Here is a 19,829-nt window from a genome sequence, read left to right on the forward strand (position 1 = left end):
AGTTGGAGAATCAATACGACAGAGACCTTCAAGCGTGGCAAGGCAAGCAGGCTGAAGGCAATAGGCGAAACAGAGGTAAGTGAATATTTTTAAAAAAAAATTTCTGAATTAAGAGTAAAAATACAGTAATTAATAAGAGATCCCACCCGCAGCAGTACTACAGACTTTTTGGCTAAAAACCTAGAAATGGCACCCAAAAGAGGGCCAAAATTACGTTCTGTGGAGGACCCTGGGAGGAGTAAATCATTGGAGGGCTCAAAATCCCTGGAAGAGAGCCAGGAAAGCCATGCATCCTCTATGGATAATAGCAAGGGGAAACGCAAGAAAAGAAAAGTTAAAAGGGCAAGGAAGAACGCCCAGAAGGCAAAAAGAGGCTGTACTCAAACGACGATGAAACAGAAAGAGTCCCTGGCGAGTCAAAATCCATCAAGGAGTTTGTAGGGAAACACCATAAATCAGTAAATCCAGCGATAACATCGGATATTGACGGAGAAATAGTGGAAATTGATGGAGAGATTGGCGAAAATTCAGGCAGGACAGTAGGAAATCAAAGACGGCCAGATAAGGGAGGTTACCAAGAAGAAGAGAATCTCGAAACAGAAGAAGAAGGGGTTAATCCCAAGGCTATAAACCAGACTTTTCAGAGCCAAAACCACCAGATCTCTGCGCCCCGACTGTCATCCTCGCCTAAAATGTTTTCATTGGTGTCACCAGAGAACGATGGGCATAGGGGAAACGAAGGACAGAATCAGAGTTATGTCTGGGGAGGCGCGCCAGATCAATTCCCGCAACACTTTACAATGCAAAAATCACCACTACTACAAGAGAGTATAAGGACTGGCCACCAGATAAATACAGTCAGAAACAAAATACAGGATTCGGTGATATCTGAAACCCCCACATCTTCATTGATAGACCTAATCTTGCTACTCCAGAAGGCACTTCAAGGAATCCTGGAAGTAACACTCTCGAACAACGGAGTGATGAAAGCACAGAAACAGCACCTAAAGAAAATAGAAGAAGAATTAGGGGAGATAAAGAGCCAAATGCCAAATAAATTAAGATTAACCGACATCGCCCCACCCGTAGAGGAAAGTGCCTTGACAGTACTTGAAGAAGAAAGCATGACAACCCCAGAAAGTTCCCTTCACCCTTCAGAGCAAACGGCAAAGGACGCCGCAGAGCTTTTAGATAACGTTTATATTTCAAGAAGACCCATGCTGATAAAAAGGCGAGGGGGATATGTTGCCCTTAGGGTCAGGAACAGGGCAGACAAACTCAGGAAACCGAAACCGGCAGGAAAGAGAAAAGGTTATGAACAAAGACAATACTTAATCACGCCCACGAGGAACATGGCGCGGGCTGAGAGCTGGTCGCGGTAGCACCAAGGTGTCCCGATGACCGAAATGAAAACAGCGCGTTAAGGAGATGCGAGAGAGTTCAAGCCTCCCCCCGTCTAGGTGAGCGGTAGAGGCATTTCTTCTCCACGGCTACTGAATGTTTTCTAGCTAAACTCGGCTCTTTATGTTCCCCTATCCCGAGGACCATCGAAGATTTGCTGCCCGACAATGAGCCGCGGCAGCAGGCGGCACTAGGACCTGCTAATCAGCTGTGTTTGGCGAGTGAACGAGCGAGTGAATGCCTGCACCGGAGAGCGCTGCCCGCCCCTAGCAGAGGCTACGGAAGGACCGGTCAGCTAGGCAACAAGGCAGTAAGGCAGCTCCATTTGTGTCTCCAAAACCGGCGAGCAGTGAAATTAAAAACGGAGATTAACGTTCAGCAACCGGTGGTAAGGTGGAACATACAGGGGTAAAAGTAAGCTCCAGAAGCTGTATAATTGACTGTATAATTGACTGTTTTGAGTTAGATGCCACAATTACTTTACAGTATTTTTCCACTGAAGTAGCAGGCGCCTAAGGCTGGCCGGTTTACTGAATTAGCACTAGGGTCCTCACGGTCCTGTTCTCATCAATATCCACGCTGGAAGAACGACGACGAGACTTATGGAGCATATTCCGCTCCGCCCTTTTCAAACTTAATTTTGGAAGTTTGGCGATACAACAGTTAACCAAACCGGACCCTGTGAGAAAGAGGTTTTACTTTTTACTGACTAGGTGTAAGGAGAGGGGGAGCGAGGTGGAAGTGACCCACGGTCCCAGTACTGGGAGGTGGGGTTGCATGGATCAAACGCTGCCTGGTCCCACAGCATACAAGAATAGTGAAGTTCCAGAACAAGAGTCGGTACTATTGAAGTACTCTGAGCCAGGAGGAAAAAAAGCGACGCTAGCTACTATTAAGAACACTAAGTCAATTAATATTAGTTTAACACACGCAACGCAGGGAGACACTCTTCCGATAAAAAGAAATAGGTACCAGCTGAGATCGAGGGTGGAACTAAAAGAGAAAGGGGCATTAGAGTTTGAAGAGAGGGAGCGACCTATGCCATTAACCCCCTGCAAAAGTAAAAAGAAAAGGAACACATTAGTTAAAAAACCTAAAGGAAAATTCCATGAGGGCCAAACAGTGAAAAGCACTCCATCCCTAAAATCTTTTTTCAAGGTCCTAGATCAGGCTAAGCGCTCGCCAGTGCAGTTGGAGGGGGACATTGGCATTATACCCTCAAAAAACCGTTACGAAGCTTTAGAAAACTTGGGAAACATGGAAAATGTGGAAAACGCTGAGGGGGGGCAGGTGTTTCTGCTAATTTAAACAAAGTACCTCCTGCAGTTGAAGTGGGGGAAAACCCTGATACTAGGCCCAAGAGTCAGGCTGCAAAGGCTAAACCTGTTCTAAGTAGTCCGAAGGACCCAGGCGAGGAGACCAGGAGTGTAGATAGAAGTAATGAAAATCTTTCAGATACTGCTCGAATAAATTTAGAAGCAAGGAGGAGTTCTGTGGACTCAAGTGAGCGCGAGAGCGACCGGCTGGGGGACCTTTTTAGATCCTTGAGAAGTGATATGATGCTGAAATTCGAAATATCGGAGGCTAATCAAAAAACAATAAAGGACAGATTCGATGAGCTAGAATCTAAATTGGAAGAAGTCACTCTGCGTACAGGGAATCTTGAAATAGGGGCTGCTGCTCTGAATAAAACTGTACATGAGAACCAAAAGGACATAGAACATCTTAAAGCCCAGAATAAATCATTGGCTATGGACCTGGAGCGACTGGAGACCCAAGCCAGAAGGAACAACTTAAGGATCCTGAAAATACCAGAAGGGGAAGAGTTGGATGATTTAAAGGGATTTGTTTGTAAACTCCTCAGAGATGGTGTTTTAAAAGACCGCCTAGACATAGATTTAGAGGCAGAGATCCAAAGGGTGCACAGAGACCCTTATAAGAGGCGTATGGATAGGAAAACACCTAGGAAAATACTGGTGAATTTTCAGACGTATAATGTAAAGGAACTTATCTTAGGGAGATCCCTTGCGAAAACAGACTTACGATATAAGTCCAGCTCCTACCTCATCAGGTCTGACATTGGCGCAAGAACCGCACAAAGACAATGGGAACTGGGCACCAGAATGCCAGATCTAAGGTTACTGGGAGCACATGTTCAGATGAGATTCCCGGCTATGCTCAGGATCATGTGGAAAAACAAGACATACAGTTTTACACAGCCAGAGGAGGTTGACAATCTCTTAGATCGAATAAAGAGCGAGCAGGAGCTTTAGAACTGGACAGACAAAATGTTTATTGTAAGGAAGAAAACAACAGTAAAATGAAAAAAAAAAAAAAAAGGGGAATGGTGGAGGGGAATTTGAGAAAATAAATTGTTGTATATGCAGACTGTATGATAAAACGGGGGGACATGATGATCTATTAGTGACTTACTTTGTCTCGCTAAAATACAGTAAACTGGTCATGGGCACTTCTTGGTTGCTCCGTAAGGCGAAGTCATCGCCAGGTATGTAGGGGGGGTTCCTCAGGGGGGAGGGGTTCAATGGGAGGGGGGGAGGCAGGAAAAAGGGAAAAAAAAGTCCTCATATATAAGTAAGTGTTCAATGCACAAAGGGAAGGGTGGGTACAAGTATTCACTAGACTTATGATTAACTCATACAAGCTTAAGGTCCTGTCATGGAACATTAATGGTATAGGTGAAAAAACAAAACAGAGTAGAATTTGTGATTTTTTAAGAAATTCAGATGCTCAAATTATAATGCTACAGGAAACACATTTGGAAGCAGTAATATGTGATTCTCTCTTTAAGAAATTTAGATTTGTTCAAGATATAATGAGTTCCAGGCAATCGGGCACCACAAGGGGAGTCTCCATCATAATCCGAGCAAATAGAGGGATTAGCCTGAGAAGTTTTGAGACAGATCAATCAGGAAGATGGCTAATAGCAGAAGTATATATTTTAACCATCCCATATACAATTGCAGTATACTATGGTCCAAATGAGGACAACCCAGCTCCGTTGTCCAAACTCGAACTAGCATTATTCACGACAACTGGTCCTCTAATTCTAGGTGGTGATTTTAACCTGGTTTTTGATCAAAAATTAGACAGGACCTCCAGGGCTAAATACCAGGCCCCCACAAAATCACTTGCCACTTTAGATGCCATTATGAAAGATTTTACTCTGGTAGACGTCTGGAGGAAAAAGTATAGCTCTCAACTTGGCTTCACTTTTTATAGTAAAAAATATAAGAACTATTCTAGAATAGATCATTTTTTAGTGGATCAACACCTTCTTATTGATATCAATTACCTTTCCTTTACGCCTACAGGATTATCAGACCATGCTGTTTTGGAACTGGCAATTGAATTAAATATAACCCCATTAAAACCAAGGTGGACATTGGAGAGATCACTTTTATTAGACAATCGGATAAAAGTAGAGGTTAGAGATAAAACACTAGAATTTTTTACAACAAACTTAGGATCCTCCTCCCCCCAGGTAGTATGGGAAACATACAAGGCCTACTTGAGAGGTGTTTTGAGCTCTCTAATGCATCATAAGAGAAAGAGCATAAAAATAAAAAGAAGGGAAGATCTGGCAGCAATAACAAGAAAAGATCTTGAACTACAAAATGCTGTTTTAAAGAATTCCAGCAGAGCACATTTGTTAGAGAAGGAACTTTTTGACTTACAGCTCCAGCTAAAAGTGTCTGATGAGAGAATTCTCAAAGAAAAATGGCAGTCTAGTCGATTAAAAAACTTTGAGTATGGAGAAAAGTGTGGAGCCCTCCTCGCCTGGAAAGCTAGAGAAGAGAGAACTAGAAATAATATTAAAGCCTTACTACATAGACAGACAGGAGATCGGATAGAAACAGACTTAGAGATAAGAGAAGAAGCAAGGTCATTTATGAGGAGTCTTTATACAGAAGACAAAGATCCTAAGGGGGAAGACTTAGAATCCTGGTTGGCAACAAAACACCTGCCGCAAATGTCTGACACCGATAAAGTATATCTCGAAAGCGAGATAACAGAAGGGGAAATTTTAGGTCAATTAAAGAAAATGAAAAAAGGGAAAGCTGCAGGGTCAGATGGGCTGCCAGTGGAGATATACTCGGACAATAAAGAGCAACTAACTCCGCCATTACGTGAACTCTTCAACCTTTTACTGATTCATGGTTATTCCGCGCCTTTGTCTTGGGGAGAAGCCACTATAACGCTCATACTAAAACCAAATAAAGACTTAAAAAGAATAGAGTCCTATAGACCTATCTCATTGTTGAATACGGATATGAAGATCTATTCCGGTATTCTAGCCACTAGATTATCGAAGGTCATAAAATCTATAATTCATCCGGACCAGAGAGGCTTTATTCCAGGGAGACAGTTAAACGAGCTAACATTTCAAGCAATAGGGGCCATAGACTACGCTAACGTTAAAAATCTCCCCCTGGCCCTGGTTGCCATAGATGCGCCCAAGGCCTTTGATCAGGTAAATTGGAAATACCTATGGGCGACAATGGCGGCTTTTGGGTTCCCTCAAACGTTTATAGAGGCAGTTAAATCTTTATATCATAATCCGAGGGCAAGGGTCTTAGTTAATGGAATTTTATCTGAATGGTTCGATATATCTCGAGGTACCAGGCAGGGTTGCCCTCTGTCTCCCCTTTTGTTCGACGTATATATGGAGCCTTTTGTCTGTGTGATTAGAGAGGATAATGTTATTCAACCATTTCAGCTTGGAAATATGCCATTGAAGGTGGCGTTGTACGCAGATGATCTTCTCCTATATACCTCGGATCATTCGGCGGCTATTCCAAGGCTATTTCTGTTATCGGAAGAATTTGGGAGACTGTCTGGGTACCAGATAAATAAGGAGAAAACAGAGATTATGGGATGGAATAATAACACACACATATTGGGCGCAAAACAAAGCATGAGGTACTTGGGAATCCACCTAGCTCAATCAATAAAAGATATTACATCACTTAGCTGGCAAAAGGTGGTTAAGGATATTAATAAAACATTAATAAGATGGGGGAATTTGCCACTAAATATATACGGCCGGGTTAACCTCATCAAGATGACAATCCTCCCAAAATTGACTTTTTTATTTAACAGCATACCCTTATCATTCTCATTGAAAGACATTAACACTCTACAGGGTAAAATTGGATCTTTTATATGGGCATGTAAGTCAACAAGAATTGCATGGAAGAAATTGAGGAGGGGTCTAAAAACAGGAGGGCTCGCCCTCCCTGATCTTTTGTCTTACTGTCATGCATTTCACTTCAAAAACTTCAGGCTTCTTGCAAATGAGCTAGATGCATCATCACAGGGGCGCCTATTTCAAGCTCTATTAACTGATTTACCTTACGACCACGACTATTTTTTATTTAAGTTTGGAGACCAGAAATTTTTAAAAAAAATTTGACTAAAAATCTTACAGACTGCACTAAAAAATTGGGGGTTCATTAGGAAAATATTTGCTATTCCTTATTACCATACACACTCCCCAATATGGGATTCTCCTGGCACTCCTCAATGTCTCCAGGACCAATTGTCACAACCCTTGAAAACAGCTGGGTTAAAAAAATGGGGGGGATCTCTGGGCAGATTTGGGCCTTGTAAGTTGGAATACCTTAGCACAACTCACAGATGGACAGGTGACAAGGTTTAAATATTACCAACTATCCGCTTGGTGGTCCAGTCAAAACATGCAAAGGGAGAATGACACAGATATTTTTGATGCAATTGGTAGAGTGGGGAAATGGGTTAAAGAGCTTTCATTTTGGTATAATCTGATAATTAAGGAAGAGGAGAGTAAATTGCATTCCGAGATAATAAAGCTATGGGGAAATTGTATATCTGAGCCCCCTGAAGTGGTCAGCAAAGGCTGGCTAGATTCTTTTTTTCTTTCTCAGAGGTTAATTAAACCAGCTAATTTAAGACGTAACCACCTGTTTACGGCCTATAGAGTTTATTGGACACCGGCCAAGCTGCATAAGATCACACGAAATAATTATTACTGTCCTCGTTGTAACTATAATGCAGCTGATGATATCCATATCTTTTCAGAATGCCCACTTATTCAAGATTATTGGAAAGCGGTTTTGGATTTTGTGGGCGATGTACTTTCAATAACCCTTATCTGCTCTCGCCAACTTATCTTTTTTGGTCTGCTGAAAGACTATAATATTAATAGTTTGGATACTCAGTTTATTTTCTACATAATAGCAATTGCAAGGAGACAAATTTGTATGGAGTGGAAGTCGGTGTCTCCTCCGAGATTCGCAGCATGCTTGAAATATATAATGGAAGTATGTAAAATGGATCTGGCTGGCACTAGTGCCAACTCTGAGAATGTCTGGTCTAAATTGACGGTCTGGATAAATAGGTGATCGGTCCTGTGATTATGCCAGAGGTTGTGTCGGTCCTGTCCTCTTTCCGGCCTAGGGCGCCTAAAATAGGCCTGGAGGAGTAGGATAAGGAAAGCAGCCTACCTCTGGGGATCCCTGTCTGCTATGATACTGTTTCCAGGGCGGACTCGAAGAAAAACAACAGTGTAAGAGGCAACAGTGGGGCCCACCTAGAGCACATATATTCTGGTGGCATATATGAGGACAAAAAAAAAAAAAAAAAAAAGGAAAGAGAAAAGGGAAGAAAATAACGGTGGAGGGGGTGCAGTCAGAATTAAATGCCGCAGCCTCGACTTTCATATCACGTAATCACACGCAGGGTGAGGCAAAACCATCAAAGATTGCGAGAGAATTAAGGAACAAGCTGACATGCAAGGAGGTAACCGAGAACTCCCACCCTTCCCGCAATACAAAGCAGAAAGTTCGGATAATGGCGGAACAGACCATCGAGCAAAAGTCAGTAAGACCCCAAGCTCAAGAAATACCCTGCGTGGGAAAGAAAGGATGGCATGCAGGGAGAACAACTGCTAGCCAACAGGTCCATGAAACAAAGTTGAACTTACATGAGAAAGACAATAATAAATGGCTATTTCTGGACCTGGTACCAGCCGGAAAGAAGCAAAAAAAGGCAAAAAAAACAAGCCCCTTGAATAGGGCACTGATCTTGAGCGCCTTTGCAAAATGCGGTAGCTTGAGGGGGCTAATTACAAAAGACCTGCAACAGGTAGGCTTTGTAGAGAATAGGAATGGAAAGGAAATAACAAAAGTCACTCTTTACTCGGACCTGGTAAAAAGGGCAATCCAAAATGCCTCAAACGAGATAAATCGACAGGGAATAAGGGTGATTCCCGAGCATGAAATAAAAATAACCTCTAGAGACAATTCATTCCTAAAACAGCATGCCGGGCTACAGAAGAGACAAGTGATACTCTGCAGAGAAACAGAAGGTGACTGGGGCGGCCTGAATGTTATGATAGAAAACTCAGGGAATGAATCCTCATGGGACAATTGGTCCTTACAGAGCAACCCCATGGAAGAATCCAACGACAATAATACGCTGGATTCGGAAGAAGATGGTGGGTTGAATGACGTAGAATAGGATGGGGGGGGGGTCTCAAGAACTAGGTCTCTTAACCTGGAATGTGAATGGGCTAGGCAATGAGAAAAAACAGGAATATATTAAGGAAATCATAAATAAAATGGACATTGCCTGCCTCCAAGAGACCTGGCTATGCGACGAAACCCCAACCTTTGAAGGATATTTACAGTTACATCATCCCGCCACAAAGAAAAACTATGGGTGACCCTCGGGGGGCCTGTTGACATTGATATCAACGAAAGTAATGAGGGAAGTCAAACTGTTGAAAACAAAATGTAAATGGGCTCAATTAAGTAGAATAGAACTCCTGACGGGGGATTTGAACTGTAAAATGCTGATCTTAATGAATGTATATATGCAGTGGGATAATGTGGAGGAGTACAAAAGGGAGATGAGTTGTTTTAAAGAGGACGTAGACAGTACCTTAGAAAAATACCCCGCAGATATAATAATATTAGCGGGGGATTTCAACCATAAATTGAACCCAAAAAAGGCAGACTTGTGGAACAAGGAACAGATAGAGGTATACGGAATAAACCCGGCTAGGTTTCCAAAGGGGAGATCTCGAAACAGGACTCTGAACTAGTACATGTACTAGGAGGTAGGGGCTTTCATTGTGTAAATGGGAGAATAGAGACAGATTCCCCAGCAGGAAAGACGTTTAATCTTGGGGAACAGAACTGCCCTATTGACTATATATTCTTGCAAGCCTGGAACTTCCCACAGATCAGGGATTTTAGGATAGAACAAAAAGAGGTGAGCGATCACAAACTTCTCCACCTAACAATAGAAGGGGGTAGGAAATCGCAGAGAGATACTGTGATTAACCAGGAAGTCGAGTACCCCAAAAGGGTGACGACACGACTAACAGATGAATATATGGAAAAACTGAAGGCCATGCAAATAAAAACAGCACCTGAAAATTTTGAGAACAAAAACTTGGAATGGTTTATAGGGAAATTAGAAGAAGTGGTACACTGTCTAAGAATACACTTAAATAGGGAGAAACCCATAAGGGTAAAAAAGATAATCAGAGGGAAAGGGTTCTCTGTGGCGTGTCAAACTAAGAAAAAAGAGATACGTGCAGTACATAGAAGGCAAAAAAAAACTTCACACAAGAGAGACAGGAGCAGTTAATTAAGCTTAAAAAATAATTTAAAGTAATGGTAATGAATGCCAAAAGGATACACAAAGAGAAATGCTGGTTAGATTTGTTAGAAGCCATAGAGGATAAAAATCTAAGGCAATTTTGGAAATTAGTAAAGGAAGCAGCCAGAACTGCAGATGGGGAATTAAACTGTGTGGTGAGTGAGGCCGCATGGGAGGAGTACATAAGGGAACTGTACGGGGCGAGAACACACAGAGAGGATGTGGAGGCTAAAACTTGGCAAGAAATTTCAGAAGATCTATTAGCCAAATTTAACGAAGAACAAGTAGAGCTCACAATAAAAGAACTAAAGCTAACCCGTGCAGCAGGTCCAGATAATCTCCCCGCAGTAATACTGAAGTCGGAGGTTAATTGGTGGGCAAGATTGCTTGCAAAGATGTTTCACGTAGTACTAAAAGAAGGCATAATGCCACCCACCTGGAAGGGTGCTATAATTAGACCAATCCACAAGAAAGGGAGCAAAGAGGCGCCTCAAAATTACCGGCTGATCAACCTCCTAGACATAGGAGAGAAAGTATTCTCTAAAATTGTACTTAAACAAGTGAATGAATGGGTTGAAGAGTTCCAAATAGTACCCACAGAACAGGGTGGTTTTAGAGCGGGCCACTCCACTATAGACCATGGCTTCGCGCTATGGGCTATGGCTAAGAAGTCAACGGAACAAAACGGCAAGTTATGCTGTTGTTTCGTCGACTTTAGAGCAGCCTTTGATTCAGTAGATCGGGCCTGCCTGTGGGACACCCTAAAGAGGTTAAAGATCCCTAAAGATCTCTTCACAATAATAAAGGAACTACATAGAGAAAATTGGGGGCACTTATTAAGGATACCATGGGGGCTTTGACCCCAAAAATACCCATTGCCAATGGATTAAGACAGGGCTGTGTATTGGCCCCCCAGCTTTTCTCTATTTTTCTGTCAGACCTTCCGGCATACCTTGAGGTAGAGGGTAGTGCTAGCCCTAAAATGGATGGGAACAAGGTATCCTGTCTATTGTATGCGGACGATCTGGTAATAGTAGACCAGACAGAGAGAGGTCTCCAAAGAAAACTTAATGCCTTTAATACATATTGTGCTAGCAAATCTCTAACTATCAATCTTGATAAAACTAAAACCCTATGCTTCGGGAAAAAGATAAGCAGGTTTAGTTGGTATATTGGCGATCTCAAACTGGAGACAGTCAATGAGTACCGATACCTGGGTATATGGTTCGACAGGGCATTAAATTGGAATACCCATCTGGAAACACAAAAAGCAAAGGCAATCTCTGCCATAAGTGGTCTAAAAAGGTTTAATGGGGATTATGGAGAGATGTCACATCGACCAATGCTTAGAGCCTTTGAGGCAATGATCCCCTCCCAAGTCCTGTACGGAGCCGAGATCCTTTATTTGAGCGGTAAGGGATCCTGGGACATAATAGAGGGGAATTGCTTAAAAAGGCTCCTATCACTTCCTCAATCTTCCATGATACATGCCATAAGAACAGAAATAGGCACAAAGTCCTGGGTGATACAAACTCAGATGGCTGTAGTCAGATTTTGGAAGAGACTGGAAGACCCGGAAAGGCAAAATGTAGCATACTGGTGTCGTAATGAAATCCAGAAAAGTGAGTTAAAATGGGATAAGGCCAGTAGGGAAAAATTGATGGGAATTTGTAAAGTATTGAAGATTGAGGTAGACCAGTTAACATACCAAGTCCTCAGTACCAAAGGAGAGCTGAAGCAAAGGGGGAAAGAAGTTTCCAAACTGAGAGATATAGAATATTTAGCAAAGAAAAAATCTGTAGCACATATGCTAAATGCTTGGTCTAACGAAAACTGGTTCCCCTATCTTGACATTTTACCAAACCGTGGGTACAGGCAAGAGATCCTTAGGTTACGGATCGGGATCAACCCATGGTTAGTAAACAGAGACCTCAAAACCAAAATGTTAGACCAGCAAGGCCTCTGTAGGTGTGAGCTGGGAACCAAAGGAGACCTGTTACATATCTTGCTAGATTGCTGGACACTTTTAGAGCGGAGAAAATTGTGGCTGCAGCCTGTATTTCTAAACCATGATTTAAAAACAAGGACACAGGCAGCCAGCCTCTTAGCAGAAATCCCCTCCATTGATATTGTAATTGCCCTGGGGAAATTTATAAAGGGAGCCCTGAGAGCACTGAGAAGTCAAGAATAATAGGTAATACTGTAGTACAGTCTGGCTGAATGAAAAGTGCCTGTAGGGGTAAGAAAATGAAAAGGTTTTTAACATGTAAATATAGGTTTTAAGAAATGTAATTTTTAGTCGAACTTTGTATTTTTGATAATGGGTTGAGATTATTTTTAACAGATTAACTTTTAAAAAAAGTTTTAGGAATTTATCGCGCATACTCCTTCCAGATTTATGTTCATTGCATTGTTTAAAGACTATGGCCATAATAAACTTATATTTGACTTGACTTGAGAGTGGAAATCACACCTGCATTAAAAAAAAAGAAAAATTCTACGGAATACAGCTACCTCCAGTCCTTCGTTTCGCCTATGAGCTCAGCATCAGATTTGCATTCCATCCAACACAGTAACTTTTTAATCATATCAAATCATTATTTCAGCAAATAATGCCATAAAAGCAGAATACGATTAATACAAGATAAAATGGACTCCATAAAACAGTTGACACTAATTCATACAGAATGAGAGCAAAAGGCATTGGAACATACAAAATGAATTGGTTCAAAAGCCCAAGAACATTTGGAGCTGCCTCTTATTCATAAATCAAGTACAGTACATAGACTTGGATCATATATGTCATAAAAGAAAGTAAGTAACTAATAACAATTTGACACAACAGGTTTAAAAGGAGAATATTAAGCATACTTGTCTGCATATAAATAAGGCTCCACACTAAAAAACGGACGCCTCATCGTCAAATGTACAGTGAATTAAAAAGGAGGGGCCAAGCATGCAGTCTGCACAGTAATAGACCAAAAAACCAGTTTCGTGGGGTACACTTTGGTAGACATGCCAAAGCTACTTGTAGGGGGCACATCTGTTAGACCCCATAGTTAAACCTGCATTGGCCTCGAAAGTGCATTATTTTGGGTCAGGTCATTTACTGCTGTGATGGGGCAGTGATTTCAACTAATTGTTCTGATGCAGCAATAACCCCAGCTCTTTTTGCTCACGCCCGCCCCAAGAACTTAGCGACAGCACAAGCATATCGTAGATTTGGGTCTGATGTAAGGATTACAAGAGGTATAGAGCTGCTTGTACTCCCCTGGTGCCAGCAAATGGGTTAAATCCATTTTTTACGGGGACCGATATATCCTCAACATGCAAACAAAACATGCAAAAAAACACAACCAATGGATTTGCCAAAGCTGTGAAATATAGGGCACACCACATTGACATTTTAAGCCCATTTATTTTGGATATGTTTTTAATCATAAGGTACCAACCCTAAATTAAAAAGATAATTTTCTATTGAGTGGGACAATAATAGCATCCCCACAGAAACGTTTACTCCCTCCCCCTGCTCTCGCTGCAGTCCAGTTGTTAGGTGCAACTTCGCATACATAGGGAGAACTTCCCACTTAGAAAAAAGGAAATAGAAAAGTAACTGATGTACAATCACAGTGGCACAAGTGCATTCGTCAAATGGTACCAATAACAACTTGCCTGCTAACTCACCTCTCAGAATGAGTTCTCAATGACCTCTTTGGTGCTGGGCAATGAGCTTCTTCTTGAACACTGCCCCTGCCTTTCCATTCAAGCAACCATGAGCAAGCTAACGGTCCAAGACCACTTGGCATCATAAATCATAACTCTAACATGCCCTTCCTCTCTCAAGGAAGAACCTCTATCTCCTTCCAGTCATCAGCTACCGCGTTTCTGGCCGCCCTTAACCTCTCCTATTGGTTGTGTGCACCTCTGCACTGTTGGCTACCTGTCTCTGTTCCTCATGCTCTCCCATGCGTCCTGTCCCACCTCCCTCTTATGTTATCACCATGTGTACCAGACACTTTCCCTTCTACCTCTTCATTTGCTGTAATTTCTCCTGCTCAACTCTGGCACATGCCCACCCTTTTCCTACACGGTGACCCCTCGAAATCTCAGATGCTCCCTGACCTCTACCCATAACAAATGGGCTGAGCTCAAATCTTTGCCATTTCTCATCCTAGATAAACTTTATGACCTTTGTCTTTTGTGCAATTTGATCACCACTCTTCACTCCAGGACCCCAATATACATGTCAGTCCCAAACATCCCTTCACGTTGTTTCGAATGTCAACCTGCACTTCTTGTTTTGCTAGTTAATATAGCCCCCTCCTTCCTTCATATAGTAATCGACTGCTTCGTCACCCTTGCCTCCTGCTAAACCATCAGAATCCCCAAACTTGTCAGCAGTGTTGTCCCTGAATCGGTGGGACAGATATGTACAGCAGAGTCCTGGCCACCACTCATCTGTGATGCTATGGAACATTTTTACGGTGTTGCTGTCCCACCCATTGATGCTTTTCAATTTGCTCCTACTGTCATGTGTCCCAGTTTCGCCTAACTGGAAACGTTGCCATTTGTATATGTACACGGATCTTTCATAAAGTTTCCTTCACTTTTCAAATCAACTTTTGACACACATTTGCATTCGTGACACTTTGGGTTAATTACATTGAAACACCGACCTTGCTTGCACTAATTAACTTCGCAAGAACACTATCATATTGGCATTGTGTACAAGGCCTTCTTATAAGTTGTGCAATCGTGGTTGTTAGTTGCATCAATATGCGACACAGCTATCTGTAGAATGCAAAAAATGGCAGCTTAATCACAATCTCGACCCAAGGCAAGATGCCTTTTTCTCTATATGAACATAAGTTTCTGAGTATAGTCAGAGGAGGCAGGTCTGCTGACTTTGAATGGCCCCTACCTGCTGAAACTTTTGCTCCAGCAGCTGAATGACATCTTCATGAGGGGTGTCCAGCTTGTGACCAAGACAGCCCCTACATTCTTAACCACCAAGTAAGGGTGTTAGATCATCCATAATGGGGCTTCTTGGCAGAACATACACATACACGCTAGACGAGTAGGTTAGTGTCTGCATAGTAGGTAGGGGTACTCGAGATAGTTATATTATTTCATATCCTTGCATATAGACACTATCTTGGCACAAAGGCAGATATTTTTATTCTGTTCACTGTCCTGACACTTATTATAACTGTCATGCGCTTCTGTCTAATGATCCTACACAAGAATCATTTTGGTTCAATAAACATTAGGGATGGATGAAGAATTCTGCTCTGCGGTTGGAGTTCACAGAGTTTTGCCAACTCAGTGCGGAGTGGAGAGTTCTAAATAACATGACAAAGTGACAACGTGCAGGCTTTTTCTCCTGTGCGAGCCAGAAAAATCGTACACTAGACCTCCTACCGGTGAGATTTCTCAATGCGGACGATAGAAGCAGATCGTGACCGCTCGCATTGAGAAATCTGCTACTCATGTTGAGGAAACCTCATCTCAAGTAGAATGGCTACCTGAGAAGCAGAAATACTCTGCGTCCTCTGGCGTGACATGTTGTGCCATTTGCGGTGATTTTACAGGCTGAGACAAACTCCTGACACTAAAAATCAATGCGAGCAGCACGACTTACCACACTCCACTGCTCAGAGCGTGTCATCATTTTTTAAGTATTTTGCAGAGTTCCATTGAGCAAAACTCACCCAAATCTGCCCATGCCTAAACATTGAAAACATCCCTTTGTGTATTCTTTGTATACGTCTCTGATCGAAAGAGAGCACATGTGCATGAGCGAAAGGTTCTAGGTCTCTCACCATGGTTCCTGTGGGAACAGAGTTGTCATATCAGTGGTTGCCGGAACTGTTCGCTCCCTGTCTAGGGTAAGGGGGCTTATAATGGCACTGTGAGCTAGCTGGTCCAAGGGACAACATATCTGCGGGGTGCACGGAATCAGTCTGGCACCATCCTAAAATTTACGTTGTCCACAAACATGTCGTTCCCACTGATTAGTGTAACTGCACAACACTTTCCCGTGTTACTCTGATGGTCCATGCGAAGCCTTATTTTGTGGAGTTCTGGATTTGTACTCCAACTTTACATGATAATTGTTTATAATTTATTGCTTGAAATTTACATTCTAGAATCTAGTACAGCAGAGTGGGACTCCGCTGTTACCTGTTCAAAGAGTCGCCTCTGCATGGAGGTCTTTTATGGGGTCCATAACGTGCATTCTGAGGAGCATAGGACAGCCCAAGGCAAGAGGGGGCACCACCACTTTTATGGCATGAGGTGGCTTCCCAGGCCAATGCCAACCTGCTGCAGCTCAGCATCAGATTCTAGGGGCAGCCAATGTGTGAGTGACTGACAGGAACACTGTCTCACTCCATTCCATGAAGAATAGACAAACACCCCCATCCTGAACACCACCGCCTTCCATACTTTGGTAGAACTTAACATCAGAGTGGTGGCACACAGGTTTTCTTTCCTCACACACGTCAACTCCAATGCCCCATTGATGTAGTCCTAGTGACTCTTTGCTGTTGAGAAATCTCCTATATTGTCCCAGTGTATTATGTGTGCAATAACAGGTGTGCTCTTTGATTGTGTATACTTCGCAGGCTGCTGTAGCTATGCAGACAAGGTCTGTAGCCCACTCATCTCTCTCACGTAATGAAACCTCCCTTTTTACTCCAGACTAGCTTAAAGGGAAAATCGGATGCGGCGTTCATGCCCAGTCCTGCATCTCTATCACCAGACTGTTGCTTGCTTTAATGATACCTCTTGGGGTTCAGAGATATATTGTGACATTTACTGGACTGCCCCTTTAAATCCTCTTTTTCCATAGCAGTTGCTATCCCAATTGAGGAACTTCACAGCACTACAAACAACCATGCTACTACAAACCAACTAAAAGAGAACGGTTTTATTGATGCCAGAGGTAAAGCTGAGCTGACAGAACATTTCTAATGGCAATGCATAAAGTTTCTGACCTATATTAACAGCTGTAGAAAATGTACCTATCAAGAAAGACTTTACCTTCACATGAGGTCATGGCCAGAAGGTGTAAATAAAGAGAATGGGGGTGGGGGAGCTACCTGCCGCCTTTATCTCTACCTCATGACTTTCTGAACCAGCGCCTCATGAGACCCACAAGGACTTCTATGCTAGCCTGTTACTCAACTTGTGTGCAGGATACCAGCTTCCAGTCCTGGGCTTGCATTTAATAGATCAATATATTCTCTTTTCAATCCAACTATATCTATTTCATGATTGCACCTAAGAACAATGACTCGTTAATGACAGAGCACGGACTACAACCCAACATGGAGCAATCTAGAGGCCTGTCTGAGCATCTAACACCTAAGTTTGCATTCTGGTACTTGTAGTTTTGCTTTTTTGTCATTGTAAATATAGGACCTTTATCAATCCCATTGCGGACCCCAACCCCCTCTATACCTGCCCAGCTCCCGGCCCACCAGGGTGTAGTTGTTGGAGAAGGGGATTAAATATGTGACGGTAGTTTCTCCTGTATGGAAGTGGAAAAATAAAATAATAAATATTCCAAATATGTTTCCAGAAAGAGAAAATGGTGTGGTCCAGATCAAGTCTCTTTAACCCAGACCCAACAAGGTTCTCTCAGGCAGTTCATGGATATCTACTAACAGTGTCTCCCCTGACTGCCTAGCAGGACACGGCCTTTCCAGGGAAGAAGTGAACTGGCCACAGTTTTCAAAACTCTACTCCAACTGAGCTCGGCCATGCACAGTGCTTACTTCTCCAGCCTGGGGGAGATTTCTGAACTAGTGCCTCATAAAAATGCACGGAAATTCAATGTTTTGGTTGCTCCAAATGGGAGTGAGAGCTAGGATAGGATTTTGCTGGGGAGTGATGCAGGTTCCTTTCCCTCATGTGGCTCCAAGCAGTTTTCTTTTCATTTGTTGGCTACTTCACTCTATCCCTCTCTCTCCAAAATCTGGCAAATGTAGAGGGGCAGTAAATTCCACCACTTGGTGGTTGGCAGAGTTTTTGCCAAACTCTGTACTCCAAGCAAAAAGCGTTATGGGCAGAACTCCAGTAACTCCACCAGTGGAGCAGAGTTTACCACCCCTGTTAGAAAGATAAAAATCCATACTCCCACCTGCAAAGGCCGAAAAGGCCATGCCATCAAAGCAGAAAGTCTCCCTTTGACCTACAGTTATTTTACATTGACATTATTTCAATTTCATATGTGAGCCATCCAAGAACTGTTCAAAACACAACCAGTTCACAAAAATATCTTTTTAATTAATTTCTTTCATCAAAAATATTTATCATCTTATTCTCTTTTTGCCATATATAAAATGTTTATCTTTTTTCACAATTATAGAGCAACAATACATGAATTATTCAAAAATCAAGATATCTATATACAAGAAGTCAAAAGACATAATATACACAACAAATAATGACCCCGAGAGAGGAAACACACAACAAATTCACACAACCACTTTCATACCACAAACTCACTTTCCGCAACACACATTCAATCAATCTGGAAGGATCTGCTACAGAATGATATAGTAGTTTTAGTACACCATATCCAGCAACTGCACAAGGAGGCTGCTTACCAAGAACTAACCCTATAATTATGCCCACACGTGTACTAATAGCGGAGAATCAAATATACCGCTACCACGACTACCCAACACGTGCATGAGGGTTTTTTACTGGAGACATATCGCTCACCTCCTGCATACCCTGGTTCATGCAGGACAAGTGATCCTTCCCTATTGATTAGCTAGATAGGTGCTGCCACTCCAGGTGCTTTTTCAAGAGGAAAGAATTAGGAGACCTTCCCTGCTAGGACTGTATTTATTATCCGTTTTTCCCATAATCAGATCCATATTCGCCCCCTCCCCCTGCACATTTCGGGAGGCCTATGAAGCGGCCATTACTGTGCTGTTAGCACCCCTCCACATTTTCTGCTTTAAATTGCAGGTGCATTATAATGGCCCTTAATAGTTGCACCTGTGACTGCATCTCTTTTAGAGAACAGAGCAGCGGGATGATGGCGTTATCTGTCATCAACCGAATCAGTCAATTTTGTATGGTCTGCTTGCAATAAGGACACTTACAAAGAGACTGTGTCAATCTTTGTCTCCAGAAGAGTGGTCTTAGTGTCTTTTATATTGCCTGTAGGATACTCTTGAACTGCTCACCCAGTATTGTTTCAAGCTTGCTCAGAGGTCTTCCACCATGTGGCAGTGTAGCTGTATACTCCATTATGTATTTTGTGGGCAGCAGAGGCGGCCTGTTCCCTTTAGGTTTCACCATGCTATGTTGTGGCCTGCGAACTCTGTGCAGAGTGTTGACATAGGAGGTTGCAGCTATGTGCTGCCCAGGTGGGGGCTCTGCTAATTAGTAGTCTTGCTCTCCCACTGGGAGTTAAGCCATACCAGAAGAGTGACACAACCTGACCCAAGACTGAGGTGGAGTTCAGGCAGGCAGACCACCCACCCAAACAGCACGTGGGGAAGTGTATCTGGCAACTCCTCAAAGACAAGTGCTTCCAAGCAGCGCTGCTGCTTCTGTGGTCTATCATGAGCCGCTGCCCCAATGTGGGTGTATTCAGGTCCCAGGAGTGCTGAATATTCATTCACCCGCCTGCGCGGCTCCAGAGACCCATCGCAGACTAGCCATATAATTCCTGCCACCATGGAGCTGTGTTCTCCATGGTCTCAAGCTTAGGGGTCTGGCAAGGGCCCCCACGCAGA

Source organism: Lissotriton helveticus, chromosome 12, assembly GCF_964261635.1.
Source record: "Lissotriton helveticus chromosome 12, aLisHel1.1, whole genome shotgun sequence".
Lineage (NCBI taxonomy): Eukaryota > Metazoa > Chordata > Amphibia > Caudata > Salamandridae > Lissotriton > Lissotriton helveticus.